The sequence below is a fragment of the Poecile atricapillus genome, chromosome W, assembly GCF_030490865.1.
Source record: "Poecile atricapillus isolate bPoeAtr1 chromosome W, bPoeAtr1.hap1, whole genome shotgun sequence".
NCBI classification, from domain to species: domain Eukaryota; kingdom Metazoa; phylum Chordata; class Aves; order Passeriformes; family Paridae; genus Poecile; species Poecile atricapillus.
This window is the reverse complement of record NC_081288.1, coordinates 89685907-89711488: the sequence shown is the minus strand read 5'-3', so window position 1 is coordinate 89711488 and position 25582 is coordinate 89685907. Positions and strand designations below refer to the sequence as shown.

At 44.3% G+C, this 25582-nt stretch overlaps 1 protein-coding gene across 9 annotated transcripts in view; it reads left to right on the top strand.

The window, feature by feature from the left end:
- The first annotated feature begins 22382 nt into the window (after positions 1–22382).
- The window catches only part of LOC131591642 (protein ARK2N-like), a 108303-nt gene continuing 105103 nt past the window's right edge, over positions 22383–25582 (top strand). For all 9 annotated transcript variants that reach the window (XM_058862563.1, XM_058862555.1, XM_058862559.1 and 6 more), the window contains exon 1: positions 22383–22524. The gene's annotated coding sequence lies outside the window, so the exon portion shown is untranslated. The remainder of the gene's footprint in view (positions 22525–25582) is intronic.

Here is a 25582-nt window from a genome sequence, read left to right as displayed (position 1 = left end):
TTTAGGACTTACTACTGCTGTAATCTGTATGTCTCCAGTTTTGTTATTTCTAGTGAGCATTTTAAATACAACTAACTTCCCCCTCTCTGCTCACCCATGAGAGGCAGAGTTACCAGTTTCCCTGATTCTGAGGTTGTTTGGGCTCCACTCCCAGAAGCTGAGAAGGAGACTGCTTTGGCTCACAGCCCAGAGCCTGTGGAGGTGTGCTGGGTTATACAATGGGGCATTCGATACAATGAACCTGGGACAGTGCCAATTAGAGACTACTTTACTCAACTTTTAAGTGATAAGCCACCCATCATGTTTTTGGAGACCCCTTTCTTTATCTCTAGTGACCACCAATACTGGCCATTAGAGATTTGTTTTCTCTTTTTTTTTGGGCTTTCATTAAGAGAACCAATGTATCTAACACCCTTTGCTTTCTCTGATTTTTTCCTTCTGGGATTTTTTACAGGTCCATAATTTCAGTTTTCACAGATAACAACATTGGTGATTCATAACCAACAATTAATTTTCTTTTGTGTATCATTTGTTAGCAGGCAGCTTTCTGAATATTTTTCAGTAGTTGGTTGGGGGTACAAACTATAGCAATAAAGTCCCCCCTTTCCAAGGGGTTAAGCCCCTCTGCCCAATAAGCTGAGTGCTGAGTTAGGGACCATGGGTTACGTCTGTTTCTTCCATGTCCCCAGTACCCACTGGATTCCTGTTCTCTCAATCGAATTTGATCACCTCCAGTGAGACACTCGGAATACGTATTCTGTCTCTGACTTGTGAGGGAGACGCCCGTACTCCCTTTTTTCTTTTCTCTTTTTTTTCTATTTTTTTTTCCTCTTTTTCATTTTTTTTCTTTTATTTTTTTTCCCTTTTTCTATTTTTAGTGGCTATGTGCGGATCAAGATCCTTATCATTGATATAGTTATATTCTGTTTTAATTAAAAGTTTCAAACTAGGACAGCAGTGTTCCCCACAATTTTATCCAAGTTAGCTCTTTTTGAGGGTAAATTTGATTAATGAGAGGGGTTTCCCTCTCTTGTTTCTTTTAGCAAGTCAGCATTTTTTGAATTTTATTATGGAGGGCTGCTCGCAACAGATTGATCTTACTTCTTTCTTCATCCAATTGTTTTTGCAAAATTTTAACTAGGTTTTGGAGGGAGTCTTGTTTTTTCCTCACTTCTTTACTTACAGCGAGTTTCTATAGCTACTGTAAGACAAGCTCCCAAAACTGAGCAGAATATAGTTTTATTTTTGCCCAGTTTAAATTTTGTTTCATGTTGTAATGAACATACTCTATCAATCACATTTTCCAAATTAAACCAATTATTGAGCACCAACTTTTCCCTCCTGGAGAAGGTCTGGCATTGTGTTTTGCTAACAGAGCATAACATGCATAAAATGCAGTTTTAACTTTTGCACTGTTGTTTTCAGTCATTTTTACAAAGGAAAAACCACTACAGGGAGGTATAAACTTAAATTATACGCACACACACACAACTTTTTATTTCCCTGTTTGGGTGAAAAGACCAAATCTGCTTGGGAGGCACTCCTTCAGTTTAAAATTCTGATTGTCTCTTTGCTACACCAATCAGTCAAAATTCATACACACAACAACAAAAAACAGTCCCACCCTTTTGCACAAAGAGATCTTTTGCGAAATTCTGCAGACAGAGCCCTCAAGTGAGTGTGGGGTGCTTTTCACCTCAGCGTGTGCAGTTTGCGGGAAATTCGAGTCGCCCCCCTTGCTTTCTAGACACCGCTCACTCTTTGGGAGTGTCGGGCTAGGTGCGGCTGGAGCAAAACGTCTTTCCCCTAATACAGACTGCACAACAAACCTGCAGCCCCTTCTGTCTGTCAGAAATCCTGTCTGTGATTCCAATTTAAACGTCACGATTCGCTAACGCAAGTGGGACTCGTGAGAGGTTAGTTTGATCTCAGAGTGCAAAAGGACACAAAGGGATTTCAGTTTAAATCATAACAACAATAATATACCATTATTTTAGTGCCAACAATAAGGGTTATGCGATAGAGGAGAGAGAGAGACAAGGAAAACAAAGTAAAGAAAGAGAGAAGAGGTTATAGCTACCAACAGATGAGACTGGGTGGCTGGGGTCTTTTTCTGTGGGGAGATCTCACCAAAATTAACTTAGTCTTATGCAATTCTTCCCCAAAGTAACCTTGTTTCCAATGTGCTAATAAGCATACCAAAGGAGAAGTACCCGGTACGGGAGCACTGCTGCCCAAAATCCCTTTAAGCTTCTCCATATTATAACTATAACTATAATATACCACAAATGCCGAACCTGCGACGCTTTCGCAGTCGTCTTATGGACGGCGCCTAGGCTTTACCAAGAGGAATTCCTTTAGCCCAACCACGCGCAGCTTTCGCCGCGTCTAACTGGCAGGCACCAAAACCAAAGTAAAGCACCTTACCTTTTCTCCCGGGGACGTTGTGAGCAGCGGAGACAGTCGCAGCCGCATGGGCTCCCCGAGAATCCCTCGGTGCCGGCTGGAGCGTGATCGGGTCGTGAGTTCGCTCAGCAGCACTCACAAGGTCCCATCTGGGTTGCCAAAATGTTAGCGTTCAGGAACACACACAACCACAAATGGTTATATGAAGGTGCTTTATTTAAAGAGCTCTGGGTGTCAGGGGTACACATACCCAAATCTGACCCGATTTGAGTTTTCGAGTTGAACATATTTTATACTCTATCGTTATGCAACTTACATATTAATTATTAAACTTACATTGTTCTATTGTATGCATTGTTTTTACCCAAGCATGGGTTTCTCGTGATCCCCCATTAGCCCCCTAACATGGTTCCCCATGTTCTCTAAACAATAATTATATCTAACCACATCAAACAATTGTATCATTTATCACATACTGACTACACAGGTGCAGCTTGACCTGGTCTTCAGCAAGCACAAGGCCTAACGTTTCCCAGGGCCTGCTTTTCCCAGGGCTTTCCAAACCTAAGTCCCCGAATTTTCTAAGATTTTAAGACCTTTTACTATCATCACCATCATTGGTCAGTGGGGTACACCACCTCTCAACCTTCTCTTGCAAGAAAACAAGGAACAGACAAACAGCACCTGCAAGGCTGTTTTCTGTCTCTGAGGATTGTTTTAATTCCTCCCCATGACTTCCCAGGCCACTTTCTCAGGCAAGACTGAGAAAGCTATGCAGCCTGCAATTTCCACAGGCACCGTGCTCTCTGTTTCACAGTTAGCATCCACAATTCCCCCTTTTTGTTTTAAAATAAAAAAGCAGTGTTTGCAATCTCCTGCTGGGCCCTTGCAGGAAAGAGAACAAACACAGCACAAGAGGTCTCTTTCAACAGAGTTTGGAATGGACACTGATTAAGAATGATTTTCCAGCTTAATTTTTTGATGTTTAAGGACTGCTTTCTTTGCAAGGATTTGATGGTTGACTCTAATACAACTAGTTCAGTGAACTAACACACACACACAGCAAATAAAACATCATTAGTCTGCTCAAAACTGACAGTCTAACTTGTCGACAGTGAAGTTTAAAAGAATACCAAAGTGATAAATTTACTTTAAGAACACTCATATCTAGACTTAGTGTAACTTTACTCAATTCTACTATGCAAAATCTATAAATTTTTTACAGATCAATCAACAATGCAATTCACGATGCTTTGATCCCTTTTCTTTTTTTTTTCTTTTTTTTTTTTTTTTTTTTTTTTTTTGTTGACCATTGGATTTTTCCCTCAAATATGATTGAGGGACTTGTAGAGTTCACATGACTGTGGTCAAAAGCTTCTCGACTTTCTGCAATCAGTGAAGTAACCAGGGAAGCTATCTGCGGTGTAGAGATGGTTGCTTCATCAGGATCAGGCTGCTGTTGTTGTTCGTCGGGTTTTGCAGCTGTGTTGCTGAGTGGTTTGAAGCTTGCACGTTCGGTGTAAAGCTGACTCTGTTGTAAAGTTGTTGGTGTTGCTGCTCGCTGAAGCTTCTGCTCAGCTGCTGTTTCCAGCGGTGGTTGCCCTGGCAACAAAGTTGCAATAGCTGGTCCGGGTAGCAGCTTCGCTTGTGGATTTGTTTGCCACCCCGTGCCAGGCTGGGCACGGAGGGGAGAGTCCACGCCTGCCTCTGCCGTGGTGGGCGGTGTTGCTGCCGTCAGGGGACTGTGCAGAGGTGGTGTGGAGGCCGGAGGGGACACCCCTGATGAGGGTCGCTGCGATGGGTGTCCCGGCAAGGCTCGCGCATGCACGGGTTCCGCGGTTGGACACAGGGGGGCTGAAAGCTGATTTGTCCCCGCCGCGCCGGCAGGCCCTTTGGATGGACGCGGGGGGGCCGCTCCCCCTGCCACGCTGGCAGGCTGCAGCAGGGGCATCTGTGCTGTCCCTTGCAGCACAGGAGAAAGGAACGCAGAGGGTGCCGGGGGGCTGAAGAACACTATCGACAGCAAAGGGTCCCCCGCGGCCACTCGCGGCGGTGCTCGAGGCGCCGCAGAAGGCGCCGCGAAGGGCACAGGTGGGGACGGGAGGTCTCCATTCCCCTGCCGCTTCTCTGTTGGTAAAGTTTGCGCTCCCAGCTCTGCGGGTGATGGGTACTTAAACTCTCCTGGAGAGGGAGATTTCTCAGTCCCATTGCCCTATCTCTCATGGTGTACAAAAGAGGCACCCCAGGCATCTGAATCTTCTATCTCAGTATGACTGTCCCCAGACTGGCACCGCTCCAGCGCTTTAAAGAGCACACCCCAGGTGGCTGCCAAGCTGCACAAGCTGGTATCTTCTGCAGCTAACTCAGACCATAGGCGGTCTCCCACTGACAGCCAAATCTCAAGGTTAAAGGCATTATCGAGAGTCACAGTAAAACCTTGCGCATTTACCCACTGGAACAAAGCGCGCATAGCTTCTTCAGAAGTACTGAGTCACTTGCGCTGCAAGGCGTCCTGCCACGCAGAGAAGACAAGCTGATCATTAGTTGAATTGCAGTTCTTCATTGTGAGAACCGTCTATCTTGATGGTCCGCAAATGCAATGATGCAGACGCAGTGGCTTAACCCAGGACTTTAAGCTCTAGCTTCATCAAGATGAGCTGTTCCAAGCCCGCTCACTGGCAAGGCTCTACTATCCCGTTGGTCTAAAAAAAACCAACCCCCTCCAGGGGAGCCCGGGAGATTCTCACTTACCCCTCTGTGGGGGAAGCGGCTGGCTCGTCGACCGCCGGCTGCACTGACCCTCGGGGGTCACTAGATGCACATCACATCGGAGGTCACCAGATGTCGCTCTATTAGGAACGGCGAGAAGAACGACACAGACTCTCTTGGGAGTCGATCAGGAGAATTTCTCCTCAGTTTATTGCTTCAGATCTTTTTTATAGACCGATAAGTGAAAAGTACAGAAAAAAAACTCTTATTGGTTAGTAAACTAACACATCACCATCATTGGTCAGTGGGGTACACCACCCCTCGACCTTCTCTTGCAAGAAAACAAGGAACAGACAAACAGCACCTGCAAGGCTGTTTTCTGTCTCTGAGGATTGTTTTAATTCCTCCCCATGATTTCCTAGGCCACTTTCTCAGGAGAGACTGAGAAAGCTATGTGGCCTGCAATTTCCACAGGCACCGTGCTCTCTGTTTCACAGTTAGCATCCACACTAAGGTGACCCATATGTTCTGTCGCTTTTGGATATTAGTCAGCAGACAGCTGGTTGGGTTTACACACAGCACAATTACCATAAGCAGTTTGTCCCATGCAAATGACATCATGTTTGCAAACTCACAGCTAAAACTTCAATCGTTAAATGAGCTTTCAAAGATGCTTACACTAGCTCTTGAAGGGGGAAATACTTATACCTTATATTAATATAATAATCACTACAGAAACTAAACTCCTTATCTTAACTATTATCTATCTACTTTTAACACACATCCTCTGGTATATATGTAGTCTAAGCATGAAAGCAATTTGCAAAAAGGGTAAACACACAGCTAAAATTTGTTTCATGCACAATTAGATAGAGTCTCTGCACTCTTCTCAGATCTTTACAGGAATTTCTCACAAACAGACTATGACTTGACACGATTCAGTCCTGAAACATCTGTTGTTCTCGTGGTGTCAGCTGGCAGCCGATCAGAGACTGACTGAGGGCATCAACGTTCTGATTGTTCTTCAGATCTTTCGTGGCTGGTTTGGTCGATCGGCTAGGCACCCACAGCAGTCCAGCATCTGTGGAAACACAACTGTAACCACACCCGTTAAATAGCAATGGACTCGGTCCCTCCCAGATACCTGTTTTTGGGTTCTTGTAGTATAATTTAACCTCTGGGGTAGCTTGCATCTTTACTTGACTATTGTGAATGACCACCAGGGGTTGCTCTAAATCTCCAACTAAACTAAGGAAATTTAGAGTGAATAACACTTGCTGAAATCGAATGGTAGGGTCTAATTGTTCAGGTGTTTTTTGCTTACTTAAATACTCTTTTAGGGTCCTATGGGCTCTCTCTACAACGGCTTGTCCAGTTGACACATGGGGAATTCCAGTTACATGTTTGACTCCCCATTTTTGTAAGAACCGAGAAACTCATGGTCCTACATATGCAGGCCCATTGTCTGTTTTTATTTCTTTCGGAACTCCCATTACGGCAAAGCACGCTACCAAATGACGAATTACATGTATGCTTTTTTTCTCCTACTTGTGCAGTGGCCCAAACCATTTTTGAAAAGGTATCTACTGTAACATGTACGTATTTAAGGCGACCAAATTCAGGCACATGTGTTACATCTATTTGCCAAATTTCACAGGCTTGAAGACCCCTAGGGTTAACACCTAAGCCTAGAGTGGTTCCATATTGACTGCATTGTGGACAGGATTTTACAATGCCTTGTGCATCTGTTAAGCTGATATTAAATTGTCTCTGTAAGGCTTTTGCGGCTTGATGAAAGAGAGCATGACTTTCTCTTGCAGCTGTGAAAGAGTCTCTTGGTGCTGCAACAACAGGACTGACAAGCGTGTCAGCTTTTGCATTGCTATTGAGAGACCGCCAGCTCTTCACCAGTCTTCACAGAAGTAATTGTGAATGCCGTTTATTTCTATCTTTAGCACACCTTTTATAGGGTTCTACAGGGTCTGCAGGCAGAGCAAGCTACTATTGGCTAACACACACAGTTTACATTTTTTCTCCTACACACAAGGATATTGTTTTGCTTTACTCTCTCATCTGCATGCAAGTTTCAAGGATTTTAGCCCTTAATATTACGACTTATTTCAAAGGTTGGTTTGTGCATACAGGCCTTTACTAATATATAAAATATAGCAACAATTCCCCCTTTCTCTTTTTGCACAAACCAGGCTTTGGATAAGATAACATACAACTTAGACTGTCATCTCAATTAACATTATAAGTAAAGTCCGTCCCCCTTCTAGCACAAGAGACTTCAACCATCCAGTGAGGCCTCAGCTGGCGAACCAACTTCCGATGGGATCACTATCTTCTTTCAGGGCATGTAACCCATCCTGCAGCTGTTGTAGTTGCTCATGGATGGAAGCTGAATGATCAGTAAGATCCAAGCAGCACATGCCTTCAAACTCCTCACAACCATGTTCTTGTGCTAAGAGCAAAAAGTCAATTGCAACTTGATTTTATAATACTGCATGACATACACTACTCACATCGGCTGAAAGCTCACTTAACATTGTGGATGTTAAGTTCAATCCTTCCTTAGTCTAGCAAGCAAGCCTTTTTAGAGTTGTTAGGCCTTAATTCATTCAGGCTTCGCTTTGACTGTTTGATGTTCTTCATTTTGCTAGCTACATTCAGCAATTGATGTAAGCTTGGGTGGAACAAAGCAAGGTTCCCAAGATAACAGGGTCCTCTGTGGACTAGCAGGAATCTCATTCCATGCTCTATCTCCACAGATTAGGAATATGGAACTAGGTGATCATTTTGGTAATTGTCCTGTGAGATTGCACCACAAATAAAGGCTTTACCTTCAGTGGTAGTAACGAGATCAGCTATAGGGTTGACTGCAGCCCAGTGCTGCATTACTTTGTTAGAATGACTTTTTGTCGGGGGTTCAAACATTATATATCCACCTGAGGTATTGGTGGAACTTAACAAATCTAATTCAGGGACTCCTACGAGACAGGTGTGAAAGGATCTCCAGGTGTGGCTAAGCTCAAACATTGACCTTTGGCCAGTTCAATGTGCCAGAGTGACCCATATGTTCTGTCGCTTTTGGATGTTAGTTAGCAGTTGGTCACGACTATACACAACACAATTACTATAAGCAGTTTGTCTCATGCAAATGACACCATGTTTGCAAGCTCACAGCTAAAACATTAACGTTAAATGAACTTTCAATGATGCTTACACTACCTCTTGAAGGGGGAATACTTATACTTTATACTAACATAACAATTACTACACAGGCTAAACACTTTATCTTAAACTATTATCTAACTACTTTTAACACATGGGCTCTAGTATATATGTAGTCTAAGCATGAAAACAATTTGCTGAAAGGGTAAACACACAACTACAATTTGCTTTATATACAGTTAAATGGAGTCTTTACACTTCTTAGATCTTCTACAGAATTTCTCTAGCACGATTCAGTCCTGGAACGTTCACTGCTCCTGTGATGTCAGCTGGCAGTTGATCAGTGACTGAAGGCTTTGATGTTCAAGTTGTTCTTCAGATCCTTCTAAATCTTAAAACAGAATATAACTGAAAAATTGGTAGAGACACAACATCATAATATCAACATAAAATTTCTGTTGGCAACTGTCTGTATAGTGTTCAGACACAACTGTGTCCTGACAGGTCCACTTCTGATCCATGTCTGGAGTACCAAGGCTGTGTGGTGACTTCTCTGTTCACTGGATCTCATGTGTTCAGAGGCAGACAGTCTGGTCAGATTGACAGGTGACCTTTTTTGAGCCTGCCAACAAAACACAGACACTTCTCCCCTTGAAGCTAATGAATTACACTAATTAAATGCTTTTAGGGCATCCATTTCCCCCGTTTTTCTTAAAAGAAATAAAATGAGATGTACTTCTGTTATAAACATCAACAACAACACAAAACCATATACACAATTAATAAGAACTTATACTAGTTAAAAATCAATTAAATCTTAAACATTATTAATAGGGTATATAATATAAAACTGCTATTAATTATTAAAACACTGCACCAGCATCCCATAGTTAGCAAACAAACAGAAACGAAACAAAACAATCAGTGAAGGATTGGGTAATCACCTCCGGAAATGATTCTCCAAGCCCACTTCAAAATCGATCCAGCTGTCATATTAATAGGGTCAAATTGCTGAGTCAAAAAGTGACTCAAATACTGATTTGGTACAGAAAACATCTGGATCTGTTGACAAACATTCCATCCAGGTAAAGTCAAGGCTTGGCCAGGTCCTGGCTTTAAACTGGAAAGATGCCTCTTAACTCATTTCTAAAACAAGGTTCTCAATAGTAGCAGCTATGAGATGCTTACAGCACAGTAAACTGTTAAAATGCATTTGTACAAAGCAAATGATCAGGAGCCTTAGGTACCAGACCAATTAAACCATGCAGCAGTTGGTTTAATCTGAAGCCTCCCCCATGGCAGCTGATCTTCAGCAATGGCACACCTTTTTAAAATTCTGGAAACACTGAAAAATAATAAAGCTATGAAAAACAAAAACTGCAGAGATTGCAACAACCAGTAGAACTCCCGATGAAGTCAAGGGTGTCACAGACTGCATTCACTTCTATCCACAAGCAGGTGTTCACCAGTGTTCCATCACAGCTGTCTCAGCTGTGGCCGTCTTCCTCTCTCTAGAAAAACAACTATACTTTGGAGTTTAAACAAGTGTCTCCAAGAAAACATAAAACAATTTCAATCAAACAATATCTAAACCCAACAATAATTATATATGACAAAAGGAAATAACAAACTTAACCTTAAAAGAATATCTAAGTTAGAAAACTTAACTTAAAAACATTCAAGCCTAAACATTATAAAACTTGACTATCCTTAATTCTATTAACATTTAATCTATATTAAATAAAAACATAGTTTAATCTTATTCTGTTACTACAAAAAAGCAACGAAAAGTTTGATGCATGCCTTTCAAACACAATATAACAACAACATGGATTCATTACAGAGATTATAAAAATGTAACAAATATGTGATAAACAGAGACCCTTTTGTTCGACTAAACATGTAGATAGGATGCTCTGTAATGCTATGTTCTGTAAAATCAGGATTATATTGAAGGTTGCTACTGACGCTTGCATAATTATTATGGCCTTGCCGAGATTACTTGAATTCCAGAAAGTTACTGAGCTACACCTCTAAAGAGAACAGTGAAGAAAGGTCAAGAAGATAAGACTGAGGAAGACTTCCGATCTTCCTCTTGCAACCACCAGAAGGCAGAAAAAGACCCCCTAACAACTGGAGACGCATGCGCAGAGACACCCGAGAAAGGACACGTCGTCGGAGAGCCGGACCGATTAAAAGGGGACGCACGGAAAACGAAAGTACGGCAGCGGCGAAGCGGGACCGCTTCCCTGCCGTCCAGCGCTGTCCTTTTGCTTATTGCTTGCTTGCTACAATTAATAAAATCCTCTTTAATTAAGTCATATCACTCTCTTTGAGTGAATTTATTACAAAATACATCACAATTCTATGTCATCTAGCTTTAAGAATAACCCACAATAACTGCAAATGTTACTAAAAATACTTATTCATAACAGGAATTTGCCTAGTATATGTTTAAATTGGTTAGGATTTAAAAGTGTAGTTTTTCTAGAGAAAAACCACCACGACATGGGATTTGGCAGGTTGCCATCCAGCTTTTATAGCACTTTTCAGAAACATTAAGTCCAATTTTTAAACTAAAACCCAAAATCCAAATTGGTATATATGCAGTTATATGTGTTTTATATAACAAAAGGCCTCACATTGAAATTACCTTATTAAAATTGTGGAAAAAACAAGCAAATAGATAATATATACTTTAACTTTGTCTTGTACCGTAAAGTTCTCTTAACTAATTATTTTTTAAACCACAAATCTCTTCTGTAGATAACATTAATTGGAAGGTTTTCCTAGAAGCTGTAAATCACACCATGTTTTAACCTTAGGTTCTAAAACCAATTATTGCAAGGCAACTTCTGTTAAACACTTTTTTTTTTTTTTAAAACTTTTGAAGAACCACAATAATTTCTTCAGTAAAACTCTAAAAACTGCAATTGCATGAACTCATAATTACTTAAATCACAAACTTAACTCTACAATGGTATATAAAAACATTTTAAAACTCAATAAATCATGACTTTTTAACAAACTGGGTACTATCCCCTTGCTTTTTCTTAGAGAGGGAGAGGGGGGGTGAGCTACCCACTCTGCTGCCGCTGCAGCTCTGCTCTTATCTTTCTTCACATTCTCCACATACTCTCGCAGAGAGGAAAAACGGAGAGAAAGAAAAAAAAAACCTCACAAAGTTAACTTTAACAAATGCAGTTTTTTCTCTCAATCTCTCTTGTTGTTCGGTGATAGAGGAAAAAAGGGCACAATTTTACAAAAGCAGGAGATGTTACACAAAAAGTCTCTCACGGCCAGGTGCTAACAACGGCGATCATTGCAGCTTATCAGCGCAGCCTTGGAACTTTTCTTGCGCTGCATCTAGCCCCAGGGTGCCTTTGTTCTCTGCACCCACATCGCTCCCCCATGTCCCCCTGGTTCGGGTGGAAACCAATCTAAATTTGGCTTCTTTTCTTCCAGGGTGGTAAAGATGGAACTTAAATAAGATTGTAGTTTTAAAAGTGACTCCAAAAATGAAGCAAATATTTCTGGATGTATCACATCCTGCCATAACTGAACAGATTCTGTTCGTTGTTTCAGCGTTCGCTGTGGAACTTTTTTTTTTCTCATTATTTTCTTCTCTTTGACTCTCCCTCTCTCTCTCCATGGGCAGCATAGATAGGAGAGCTTGCCCAACAGTGGGAGATAAAGGCATCTGCCGCTGTGACGCAGGTAGAATTACGGAGCTCACAGCCTCAGCATATCTCACTTTTCTGCTTTTCAAGGTATTAATTACAATCTGCCAAGTTTGACCAAGAGACCCAGTGTCCTTGCTCTTTTCCGTAATTGCCGTTTCCCATATCAGAGCCGATATATCAGTCCGTTCTTGCACCGCAAAAAGCAGTGTGAGCACTGCAAATGCCCATGACAATTAGCCCATATAATGAGCATATTCAGGTCCTTTTCCCTGGCTGCTCCGCCTCGTTTAACGAGGATGCAGAGAAGCAGTTTATCTGCCGCCGCAAATTCCACATCCATGCTAGCGGCTCAGCGGCAGGGGGGAAGGTTGCGATCCTTCTACCACGCCCCTGCCTTCGGACTCCCCCAGCGACTCACCCCCGTTGATTCATGAGCCGCCTATCTGGTACCGATCCAAGGCAGCATCTATCTGCACTCAGATCCGCTCCACCAACCTCGGTCCGAGGCTCTGTCCCACCGTGAGTGGATCCACTGAAGCCCCCCTGCCCGCAGGGTGTCCCTGTTCGGGAGCCAAATATTGAGAGACCGCCAGCTCTTCACCAGTCTTCACAGAAGTAATTGTGAATGCCGTTTATTTCTATCTTTAGCACACCTTTTATAGGGTTCTACAGGGTCTGCAGGCAGAGCAAGCTACTATTGGCTAACACACACAAGTTTACATATTTTCCCTTGTACACAAGGATATTGTTTTGCTTTACTCTCTCTTCTGCATGCAAGTTTCAAGGATTTTAGCCCTTAATATTACGACTTATTTCAAAGGCTGGTTTGTGCATACAGGCCTTTACTAATATATAAAATATAGCAACACATTGCCTTCTCCGAGACCTAATTCTGTTTGATGACTGCGAATGTGAATGATGCAACAGGGCTTATTTCTGTCCTCTATAGCTTTTTTGATTTGAAAAAATAGTCGACACAATTGCTTATTATCTGGTGGCTTGATGAGAGCATCTTCAATACATTGTACCACTCCTACCACATACAATGAATCTGATACAATGTTCAGCTTACTGTCTCGACAATGAGACAGTGCCCATGCGACGGCTGTAAGTTTTAATGTCTGCAGTGAGTCATGTGCATCTCCATCTATAGTTTTGCTTCTCCAACTCTAGTCTTCTTGCCAAGTACAGGCTGCTTTTTTCTGCCGACTTCCTGCATCCGTATATACTGTAAGGCCTTTCACTGGCTGCTTCACAACTTTGGGCTGTTGCAACCACCGCTGCTTTAAGATGATATGCAGGCGTGGATCTCTAGGTTGCCTGTTGTGTACAGTTCCTGGATAGCTGAGCAGCGCTAATTGAATTGGTTCTGAGTGTCTCAGCATCCACTCAAAATTTTCTATCGTTATTGGCAGACTGATATGTTCCGGCTCAGCACCACTAATTTCCACAATTTGTGTTCTTGCTTTTTTGATGAGATAAGCAATTGCTTCTGTCCTCTGCCAAATACTCATTAATGGCATATACGGTGTAAAAATCCACTCAAGGATCGCTAAAGGCTCTGCACATTTCTTCGCTGATTGAACTAACTGTAGCTTCTTGGCAGGCTGCTTTTCACCTCGACGGCTCTTAGGTGGGCCTTCTCCCCCTTTCTCTTTTTGCCAAGCAGGCCACTGAAATATGATAGCACATGGTGCAACAGAGTGGTTACAGATCAGAAGTCCTAAAGGCACATCTGGCAATCTTCTGTCTGCTAGTGTTGAAAGCAGTTTCTTCCCTAGATAAATGAGACAACTCTTCTGATTTGCAGAAAGGGTAATTGGAGTTTGCAGGTCTGTACCTTTTAAAAGGCTCATTAAGGCTGCTATCTCATTGTCGCCCTGAAAACTCAGCTTCTGAGCTTGCTGACATGGTTTTCTAAGGACTTTCCCAGGACAGTAACTATAAACATAGATATGTGTACATTCTTTCTGTTACACGTCTTGTGATGGGCATCTCTCATGGCCAGTGCAGTGAGAAAGTGTTATCCTGACCATCCAATCCCTGGCCGTGGTCAGAAGCCTATAAATCCTGGGAGGAAAAATAAACTCGGCTCTTTCTCTCACCACACCTCGACCTGTGTCTGTGTGATCTATTCATCTTCAGCGGCAACATCTGGTGAACCCCTACGTGTCTTGCACATGTGTTACAGGGTACTGTCTAGCCTGTGGCTATGGATGGTTTTGGGCTTTCTCCTACGGAGCGCCTGGTTTTGGAGACATGGCGTGCAGTGCATGATCAGAGAGGAGTTGATGTTTCGTATGCTGACTTTCAGCAATTGTGTGAGTATGGCAAAATTGAGGGTTTTTTCCCTGTGGTTGAAGCGATTTTTTCTCAGTCGGCTTGGGACGCTTTAGGCGATTCCCTGATCGAAGCTCTGCTGGTCGATTATGAGCCCCGGCTGCTTCAGCTGCTCGGGATCTGGTGAAGGTGCGGCGGTGTTCTGAGGTCGGGTCCCGAGGTCGGCTCCCCCGGGATTGCTGGGGCCCCTGGCGGGTTGAACGGGGCCGCTGCGGGACCGGTGGGCGTGACCCCGCCTCAGCCAGCGCCCCGGTGGTGTAAGCCTGAGCCTTGCCAAAGGGCCGTCGGGGGAGCCGCGGACCCGGGGGGTGTAGCCCTGCCTCGGCCCGCGCCCCGGCGGTGTGGGCCCGGGGCGGGGTTGGATCCCACCCGGCAGGCTGTCAGGGGCGCCATGGAACCGGGGGGTGTAACCCCTCCTCGGCCCGCGCCCCAGCGGTGGAAGCCCAGGGCGGGGTTGACGCCTCCGCGTGCCCTCCCGGCACAGACCGAGGGGGGAATGTGCGTGAACGGGGGGCGGCGCCGGCCCTGGGGGAGGCCTCAGGGTCTGTCCCATGTCCCTGCTGCGGCTGGGCCGTGCCCTGCCCCGCGGTGGGGGACGGGCAGGGGCCAGGCTCTGCGCCGGTGGCCGCGCACGCCTTTCCAGCGGAGGAGTGGCCGGCACCGCTTCTTGGACCTTTCGCCCCTGAAGAAACGCTGTTTGGGGCGATTCCGAGCGCTGCCCCCCCTGCGCCGGATTTGTGGGGCGTGGGGGCGGGTTCTGCGAGTGGTGCCGACGTCGGGCCAGGTTCTGCCGGTCCCATGCTGCCGGATTCCCATGCCTGCTCCCTGGCAGCGGAGCAGGACGGTGCCACAGCTTCGCAGGCTGTGCCTGTACCGGGGCCTTGGTCCTTCCCGGCGCTGGAGGTGGGCTGTGCTGAACTGCCTCCAGCCCCCCCCGCCTCGGGTTCCTGGGCATGGCCCGAGCCTGCAGCTGGAGCGGCCCCCCCCCCCGTCGCCTCCTGTGGCTGTGGCAGACCAAGGTCCTGCGCTGTTTACCACTGGCTTGGGTGGTGCTGCTGCGGGACAGAAGCTGGTAGCCTTGACGGGCCAGGGATCCCAGGCTGCTGGAGCTTCTTCGGCTGGCCTCTGGACTTTGTCCTCTTGTGAAATGACTGTGCAGCTGAGCATATCAGGCATTCCATGTGCTTCCGAATGCTTTGGTCCGGTGGGTGAGGGCATGAGTGCTCTTCTTGTGGCGTGGTTGAATGCCACTGCTCAGGGCATCATTGCTCACCTAGGGGACGTTGATTCGGATTTCCTGGGGTGCATTTCTGCCATGGGTTTCACACTCACCCCTCCTGTTCCTAGATTTGCTCACCTTGTGCCTTTTGAGTTTTATGTTCGCAGAGCTGAGAATCAGCTGCGGGGAGATGGTGGCTTCGGGTTCCCTGGACCCCCCTGGGTTCACAGACTGCTGTTCTGCAGCCAGGGATCATCCTGAACGGATCTGCACCCTGTCCATCCTTGGTGAGAGATTAGCCCCATGGGTTCTAGACACTGGCATGGACACCACGATTGTCTGGTTTGCTGATGGACCCTGGAGTGACCCTTGGACCCGATGCTGAGACATTCAACACAAAGAAGAACTTGAGACTGACTCTTTGTTCAGCAGATTCTGTTGTCTTTTCTCATGATAGACTAGTCACCCTCCGTGACTTGATGCAAGAACAGCTGGATCACAGTGATCTGGAGTTTCAACCAGTCTCTGGGACATTCCTGTTTTATATGTCAAGAAGAAGTCTGGGAAATGGAGGTTGCTACAACACCTCCAGGAAGTTCATGCTATGATGGAAAGCATGGGGATGCTGCAGGCTAGCATGCCTTCACCTGCCATGTTTCCTGCTGATTGGCTAGTCCTCATCGTGGATCTGAAGGATTGTTTCTTTACAATTCCTTTGCATCCCGATGACAGACCAAAATTTGTCTTTCTGGTGCCAGCTATCATTAATGCTGAGCCCACACAGAGATATCAATGGAGATTTTGCCACAAGGCATGCAAATTTGCCGGCATTTGCCGATGATACGGGGCTCTAGCCCACTCTGGAGTTTGCAAGCAGTTTCCTGCTGCTTGTCTCTACAACCTCCCTTGAAATTATTTGAGGGTAAAAATGATTTTGGGACAAACAGTCCTGCATTTGGAGGTGCAATTATTTTTTTTGCATTCAGTGCAGACACTGCATGAATGATGTCCAAATATTAGTGGACTTTTACATGGTTGTGTCCCTATATGGGACTGACCATGACAGAACTGTCTCCCTTGTTTGGTCTATTAAAGGGGGACTCTGATTTTAAAGTCACCTCTGACACTGACCCCAGAGGCACAGTAGATGCTGGAGGAGGTTCTGCGAGCAGTTTCTGCTCATCAAGTTTCTTACATTAATATTTCCATTGATGTCGCTGGTTTGTTTTTTTTTTTTTGGTTTTTTTTAGAGTCATGAGGCTGGATCAGCCCAATTAATGGAATTACGGGCTGCTGTCATAGCATTTCATAGGTTTTCCCAGGCACCTTTCAATTTGGCCATGGATTCTGCCTCTGTGACCAAATTGGGAGCCATCCATAAGCAGGTGTTGATGTTGGACATTTGTTTCATTTATTTTTTTTGAGTTTTGTTGTTTTTCTGTTTTTTTAAAAAAAAAAAAAAAGTTTTTTTTGTAATAACGAAAGGGTGAGATATCAGCCTGAAATTACAGCCTTCTGATTGTATGGAGTATTGTATTTTTCTATTATTTATTATTTTGATTGTTTATAATGTTGCTAGTTTCTTTGTTAATTTTTATTTTTCTTTTCTTTTTATTGAACCAAAAAGGGTGAGATGTCGCCCTGAAAACTCAGCTTCTGAGCTTGCTAACATAGTTTTCTAAGGACTTTCCCAGGACAGTAACTGTAAACATAGATATGTGTACATTCTTTCTGTTACACGTCTTGTGATGGACATCTCTCATGGCCAGTGCAGTGAGAAAGTGTTATCCTGACCATCCAATCCCTGGCCGTGGTCAGGAGCCTATAAATCCTGGGGGGAAAAATAAACTCTCTCTTTCTCTCACCACACCTCGACCTGTGTCCGTGTGATCTGTTCATCATCAGCGGCAACACTCCCCCTCCCGGCACTCCCCTGAGCGTGACTCACACCTCCCCAAGTCCCTACATGCCCAGGCCTACTTGGGGTCTGCAGGTCATCACACCAAATTATATCCTCCACCCGCCCGGAGTTTTCCTAAGGGAGACGCCTCAAACTCTCTTTATCCAATCGCTTCCCCTCATTCCTGGCCAGCCGAGACGCCTCAAACTCTCTTTATCCAATCGCTTCCCCTCATTCCTGGCCAGCCCCCTCGCGGGAGTCTGGAACCACGGTAGTAGAGGGTCTGGTCCAGGCAGCGGTCACTCAGTGGGCGTGGCTATCCCAGTCGAGCTCCCAACTGAAAGAAATTGGCCAGGAGACAAGACTCCTGTTTGATGCCTTTATTAGGATTCAGCTCTTGGGGTGGGGGGCCTGAGGGGTTGCTTGCACCATGGCTCTTCCCACACTGGCAGCTCCAAGGAGGAGGTACAATTCAGATTTGCAGAACACACTGCAGAGCAGGGACTTCCATCCTCATGAGAGTAGCCAGGAGGCCTGTTGTTCTGGGTTGCCATCTACGGGTGTCAGTCCTTTCCAGTCCTCTTAGGTCATGGTGATGGAGGAAGATGGTTTCTAATCAGGCTTAGGTGATGCAGGGAAATGATCTTTCATCATAGCTTGCTAGAATATGTTTCCTTGTCCTTTTATTCCTCTGTTAGCTCGTTGTTTTGGTGTCTTGCATGCCTTAGTTTGCATATTACTTGGTTGCACAGCTTCCTGGGAGTTTCTTTGTTCTAGTGTGACACAGCATCCATGGGAGTTGCCTCATTCTGTGGCATACCTTTCTAATCGGTTGCTTTTGTTAGTTTGACCCAGCCCCCATGGGAGCAGCTTTGTTACATAGTAGCAGGGAAGTAAAGGAAAGGGTACAGGAATGTCTCATAAGGACCTTTAAAACACTTCAGAAACTGGTAAGTAATTAACATTACTAATAGCCATTGGAGTGAACAAGGGGTACAAGGTTTACAAAGGGGATAAGAACATTAACTGTACATAACTAAACACAGTATTTTAACCGGGGTGGATTTCTTGAGAGATTTTATTCATGACACCTCCAGCCTGCTAATTCCTTCAGTTGTTGTTCTTTGCAAAAAAAGTGATAAACGTGTTATAAATACGTATTACAATATTAGCTTTTCACAATTATTAAGATGAATGCTATATGTATAATGTTAAAATGGCTTTGGTGTAATAGTTGATATATGTATGTTTGAACTGTTTGCTTAGTTAGGATTACATTCAATGAACAGATGATGGGGACCCTGCTGATTATCAACACTCACCATCTGTGGAGAGATGGAGCCAAGGCCCAAAATAAGAGGTAATAAGAAAAGAATTAAAACCACAAGGCAATAAATACACATGATCTAAAAAGGTGGACCCAAGGAGTGGCCATGCTAAAAAGTTCCTGGAAAATGTAAACTAGTTAATCGAAAATTTTGAATATGCATCAAGGTCTATGAATATGCATCAAGTTGATGCAATAGAAATGGTATATAAAGGGTGTTTCCAAAACACCCGGTGTGCTCTTGGCAGAGTGCCAAGCACCCAGCCATTTTAACCCTTTGCTTTATTGTCTTTGTCTCCTATCGTCTTTTTTTTATTAAAGCTTTTAAAATTTACCAGAACAGTGGGATATGTGGATAGAAAAACTCTATAACTTGCAGAGTAGTTATAAGAGTAGGTATGAATTTATTCAGCGCTGAGGTGCATGGGGATATCTCCTCCGAAAGCATGCACACTTTTGAGATTTGGCTTTTTCTTTTTATCCTTGACAAACTAGGGTTACACAATACGCCTAATACATATCCATTTCTGAACCCCGCCTGTCCTTGCTTCATATTAAAATTAGCTCCATGCTCCTTGGTGGCTGCGTACTGCTCATTTTTGGTCAGTTCGGTGGTCGTCTGGGGAGGGGTCTTTGGGATGAGGTCAGCAATTTTCTCCTTAGCTAAACTTTTCACCTTGTCTTTTCACGCATGCTCCTTTTAGTCTTTTGACCACCTTTTGGACTTTGATACAGTTACTTCCAGCTCAGGGGTCCAAAGAATCCCCTTATCCTGTGGTGCCTTTGTCCTTGTATCCTGTTTGTGTATTCTAGCTCTTTATCTTATCTTTCACTCTCGCTCCTTTCCCTGCTCTTGTGGAGCAGTGTATGGTTGGTTTTTTTTGTCAGCCCCCTTCCCTTTTTGTCCCACTCCCCCCCCCCCCCCCCTTCCTTTCTGGTCAAGCATTTCTTTATGCTTAATTCCTAATTCTTAATTTCTCTGCTTCAAGTGAACATTGTTTTTTACCTGGAGGTTGATGTTATTTGTTGGCAGTGCATAACTAAAGCTACCTAAGAAATCAGAGCAGCAGGGTTACAGCCCCCAGCAGCCTCATGCAGGGCAGGTTTTATCTTGAGTGGAGATTTCATTAGCACCCTGAGTGTTCCTGCTTATGCTGATACTGCCAATATTGCTTGCACCACTGGTGCTGATGCTCTTGCAAAGGAAGATTTTACATGTTTGGTGATGTTATAAATGCAAAGGCAATTTCGTGATATGAATTGAAAAAGAGAAATTTATTAATAAACAACAACAAGCGAAACAGCGATAAAAACCCACAATAAAAAGATCAGCGCAGCGCTGGGTGGACAGGGTCTACACCAGAGGTATAGGTTTCCCAAATCCACGATCGAGGGTTCCCAAGCCTCGGTTTTTATAGGGATTTTCTGTCCTTAGGCGAAAATTCCAAGCAGGTTCCATTCACCAAGTGTCCTTGATTGTCCAGTGAATGGATTTCCTGACATGGAATAATGACATTAACTAGTGTCCGGACAGAATCTCCTCATATGTAAAGGAGATTCTGTATGTATTGCAACGTTAGGTTTTCATGGCAGAGCGGTGGAATCCGGGCTGGTGCCGATGGATATCTCGGCCGTGCTTTTCCCTTTTGTCTTTCCTGATTGCCTTTTCAACACCGGGATGTTCAGGTCTGGCAAAGCCTATCTTTTGGAGCTTGTCTTTCTTTCGTTGATCAGTTTTTTTCCTACAGGAATCTGCAGGGCGTTGCTCGGGTCCGGAGGCAGATAATTTCCCGAGCCAGCTCCATTGTCTTCCTGATGGTCCGTGTCCTGTCTGTTTGTTCGAGTTGATGGGCCTGCCTGAGTTCGTTATCTGGGTGTTGTTGGCAATCAGTGGTTTTTCGGAGAGAGCCCCGTTCCGCTCTGAGGAGAGGCCTTTTTACATTTCATATTTTCATTGCAAAACACATTTGTCTTATTTATATACTTCGAATTTTTAATACAAACAATAATTTATTACAGTGAGAAGTATCTTGCAAAGTAGTTTTAAAAAATATTCATGAATTCCTGACTATGTAGCTCTGCTTCTACCTTAATCTGTCTCTTATTTCTCCTAATATGATAAATTCTTCTGAGGTAGTATGTGATGTGTGAAAAAAGAGGTTCACTTTCTTAATAAATTATAAAAAGTTTAATATAAACAAAAAGACAATTAGGAGACAAAGAAAATAAAGCAAAGGGTTAAAACGGCTGGGTGCCCTGGTGTGTTGCCAGGAACACACCTGATATCTTTGGATCATCCTTTTTATCCCCTCCTGCTGTGAGGGTTTAATGCATATTCAAACTTTTCTAAGAAGCATTTTGCATGGTTACACCCTGAACTTGCCTTTTTAGAGCATGCTCTGTATGGTTTTTATTTTTGCTGATCATCATTTTATTTGAGCTTGATTTCGTTTCTCTGCAAGCAGTCAGTGCTGATAACAGTCTGGGCCCCTCATCCTGCCGCTGATGACAGCTGGGCTTCATGTCCTTCTGCTGTCAACGGCCTGGTCCCAGCTGCTGATAGCAGGCTGGTCTCCATGTTCTGCTGCTGATAACAGTCTGGGCTCCATTGTCTTTCCGCTGATAACAGCCTGGGCCCCACTGTCTTTGCCCTCTGGGGTTTTTTTGCTTTGTACAGAGGGACACCATGAAATTCCTTTACGCCTAAAACTTGCTATCAAGAGAAAAAGTACAGACATAGCCAAAAAGCATTTAACATATAATATTCATCTTAATACTTGAGAAAGCCAATATCACAATATGGATTTATAACAGATGTCAGTGTTTTCTAAGTCAATGTATATGATTTGGATGGTGATGCAGGTAGATGCATGCACATATTTCTATACTACGAACCCTATGACTGCTAGAAGCAGTGGCTGTGGAGGATCAGGATCCTCCAAGGGTGCCTCTGTTGTATGATGCATGTTTAACACTTGGATTTCCCAGGCATTTGTAGGTCCAGATCAGAAATTAGGAACTATACTGAACTGATTGCTGCCATGTTTTCAAATTGCAGAGCACTATCTGCAATATATTGTGCAGTTGTGCAACATATATACCCCAGGGATGCAAAGCTAAATACCCTGATTAAGAAACATCAGAAAGATGTTTAATGTAGGCATTACAATGTCGCCCTAATGGCACCTAACCTTCCCCAACCCAGTCCCCGGGTCTCTGATCTCAGGGAGTGCAGAGGCAGGATCACCAGGATCAGTGTTGTAGGAAGAAGGAGCATTGGACAAGAGATCGGGGAGAGCGGATTCAGTGCCTCTTCCGAGCTCAGCCCTCTTCGTCGCCCGGCCCCTGCGCCAGGGAAAGACGTTTCTTTCTTCTTGTTTCCTTCAGCTTCCTCCTCAGCTTTTCCTTTGGTGAGTCGCTCCGACTACTGTGCTTACTGTACACACTCCTCCACTGGCGAACCCCCACCCTCCGCTCCCCTTAGGGCTTGAGGGTGGGGATGGAGAGGACGGGGCCTCGATCACTCTGCCCCGTGGGGTGGTGCTGACGGGCTCCGCGGCCGCTCTGCGCGGCTCTCAGTTGTTCTGGCTGTGGCGGAAAGAGGAAGTGACGCCACATGCAGAGCCCTGCGGCCTCCGGTGACATTCTCTCTGGCGCTGGGGGCGTGGAGTGGCGTCCGCGCGGCTGAGACCCAGCTCCTTCCGGCTGCCCATGCCCCAGCTCCTATCCCCCAAGTGGAGGCTAGGAGGGGCCTTGCGGTGTCCAGGTGAGTGGGGCCGGTGCGGCTGGGGTTCGCCCACTCCACGCTTCTGTAGGGCCGGGCCGCCTTGCCTCAGCCGCAGGGGCGTCGTAGCCGTTGCCGTTAGCCCGGTTGCGCGTGGGAGGGAGACGGCGAGGAGCCCCGGGAGAGGCGGATACTGGCCTCGCACTCCCCTCACCCTCCCCCGGGGCTGGCGGAGGCGGGAGGGTACACTTCAGGGGCCCGGTCCCATTAGGGTCGGGAAGGCCCGCGTTGTGTATCATCTGCTTCGGCCGTGGGCTTTTCAGGGAAACGTGGGGGTCTGTTGGGAGCTTTCAGTACTGACCGCCTTGGTAATAGTGATCTCCATCACGGCCCGACCCGGCCCAGTACTGGGACCGCGGGATCCAGCCTAGCCGCCGCTTTTCAGCTCTAACCTTGTCTGGAATCAGCGGATAAAAGCCTCACCACAGCTCCTGGAAGCAACTTTGACCACTTAGTCTTTCCTGGGAAATCTGTAAAGTGCCGTGAGATCATGTTAGCTGTTTGGAGAAAAACCCTTTGAAAAACAAGAGGTGTAAACTGCTTAAGTTTTATGCTTCTCTATTTTTTTTTTCTTCTTCGTTTACTTTGTGGGAAGCTATATTTTATGAGGAAAAAAGTTCCAAATTGTTCGTTGCTTATCTAGCCTGAATTCTCCTTGAGCTCCTAATATCTAGGTTGCAGTTGTGGCTTTGAGCAACAGTCATACGTGGAAAATGTAAAATTTAACTGTGCTACTTTTTTCTTTTTAGAAGGAAAAAGTCTGAGGAGACTTGGAATAATTTAACTATTACCCCAATTCCAATATTAAAACTTTATTTGCCTTTATTTTATTTTTTTGTATTAGTTTGTTAATAGCAGAACAAGGCAACTTGTCTTAAAGTTTGTAGGTACCTTTGTGAAACCATAGTTAATAATTTAGTTAAACAAGGTCTTGGTTGTAACTAGTTACACACTTTAAACCAGCACAAAGTACCTAACTGTTTCAAAGGCTGGAAAAAAAATCTTATCTATAGAGATTCTATGGCATAAGTCAGTCCTGTTTGGTATTGTGGTTTGTTTTTTGGTTTTTTTTTTCACTGTCAGGTAATTCTAGCTTTTAAAAATGAATGAACCTTTGAGCATATCTTTAAAAATGTAAAATTTCTCTTAATTCCCACTCCCAAAGATTTTATTTGATTTTAAGTCTCTTCTGGTACTTGTCAAGACCATAAGACCAAATAATAGTTTCACTTATAGGTAAGGGCTAGCCTATTCTCAGTTTTCAAGCTAAAGTTTTAAGTCCAAACAGTAATAGCTCTCCCCTTAGAACAGCAAACAAACATTAAGTTTAAAATGTTTCCCTTAAAGTATCCTATGTTGCTTAAGTCTATTAAAAATGTAATGTTTGACCTTGAGATGGAAACTGAGTATGGTACTCTTTTGAGGTCTTCATCTTATGGTTCTCCTGCCTTAGTTAACACCTGTAATGACCATTTCTATGATATAAGACCTGAAAGTCAGGCAGTCACAACAGTGCATCTTCTGTTACCCGGGAAGAGGGTAACATCGTTTTTGCAGAGCAAATAGGTTTGTAACAAGCTCTAAGGAGTCATTAAGTTACTTTATGTGTTTTCTAAGCCCAAATATCTTGCCCCCCCCCCTTTATGTATGATACCAAAACAGTGAGATGAAGTGTGGAAAACTCAGTTGTCTGACAGCAATAATTTTTAAGCATAATTTTCTAAATATTTCTTAGCTCTGGTGATCTAGCATAGTTTCATCCTGGCAAAAGAAGCTCCAAAGGGGGTGATTATGCGGCTGTTAAAGGCTAATAAAATAGTGCTTTTTGTGGTTCATACATACCAGTAACAATGGTATTCTGCGTAGGGAATTAGGAGGAGGGACTGGTGGGATAATGGAAGATAGTACGTGAGTTTGGGCAGCTGGTATTTATGCCCAAATATGAGGATAACAATTCTGACTAATTTTTAAGTACTTTATTTTTTAATTATATTGTGTCAACTATTTCTGTTTGCTCTTTAGCCTAATTGCTGGTTGACATGAAGAGGTACAATGAGATTCCTGAGAAATCAGAAAGAGGAAAGTGACTGTAGTCTTATGCATTCAAGCATATGATGTGTACTGCAGTACAGCCAGGGCATTTATGCTTTTTCTTGATAAGTGCATGCAATCTGCCTGCCTGGTAGAAATTAAAGTGCACAAACAACCTGGGAAATGAGTGGATACATTAAACTGGGTACTGTCAAGGGAGGAGAAAAGGTAAGGAACCTGATGCAAACCACAAGGCAGTTGAGAAAGGTCGATAGAGTGATCACAACACACAGAAACTAAGCCCTGCTCTAACTGATAAAAGAGAAATAGGAAGGATGTTTGTGTGCATTTCATAAATGAGCAGATCACACTGGCAGCTGACAGTGTAGAGGAGGTGGGGATTAATCAAGTAAAATAAGATTTAATTACCAAGAGTAAATAATGGAGAATCATGAGAGGTTTTGAACACTAAATATTAGGGAGATAAGTGGATACAACTTGATCTTGTTATAATGAGACCAAGTTATATATACCGAGATCTCATTGATATAAGTTGGTCTTGTGAGTGAACTGGTGATTGGTGGCCATCTTGACCCCAGTGACCACAAAACAATCAAGTTTAAAATCTGTTGCCAGAAGGAAAAGTGCCAGCAAAACCTCAACCCTGGATGTGAGGAGAGCAGACTTAAGGTTGCTAAGGGAACTAGTGAGTAAGGTCCCCTGGGAAAACACTTTTGCAAGTGCTGGGGTCCATCAGTGCTGGTCACTTTTTAAACATTACCTCCTATAAGGGCACAGGAGCAGGCAATTCCTAAGTGTCAGAAGTCCAGCAGGCAAGGCAGAAAGCTAGCTTGTTTGAACAGGGACCTTCTTCTGGAGCTAAGGCAAAAGAAAAAATACTTGTATTTTGTAACATGCAGGTCGTGGGTGGGGAGATGAAAACTCCACAACTCATGATCCAGATGCTCATGAGACAAACAGCCTCCTTTATTGTTCAGAACCCAAATAC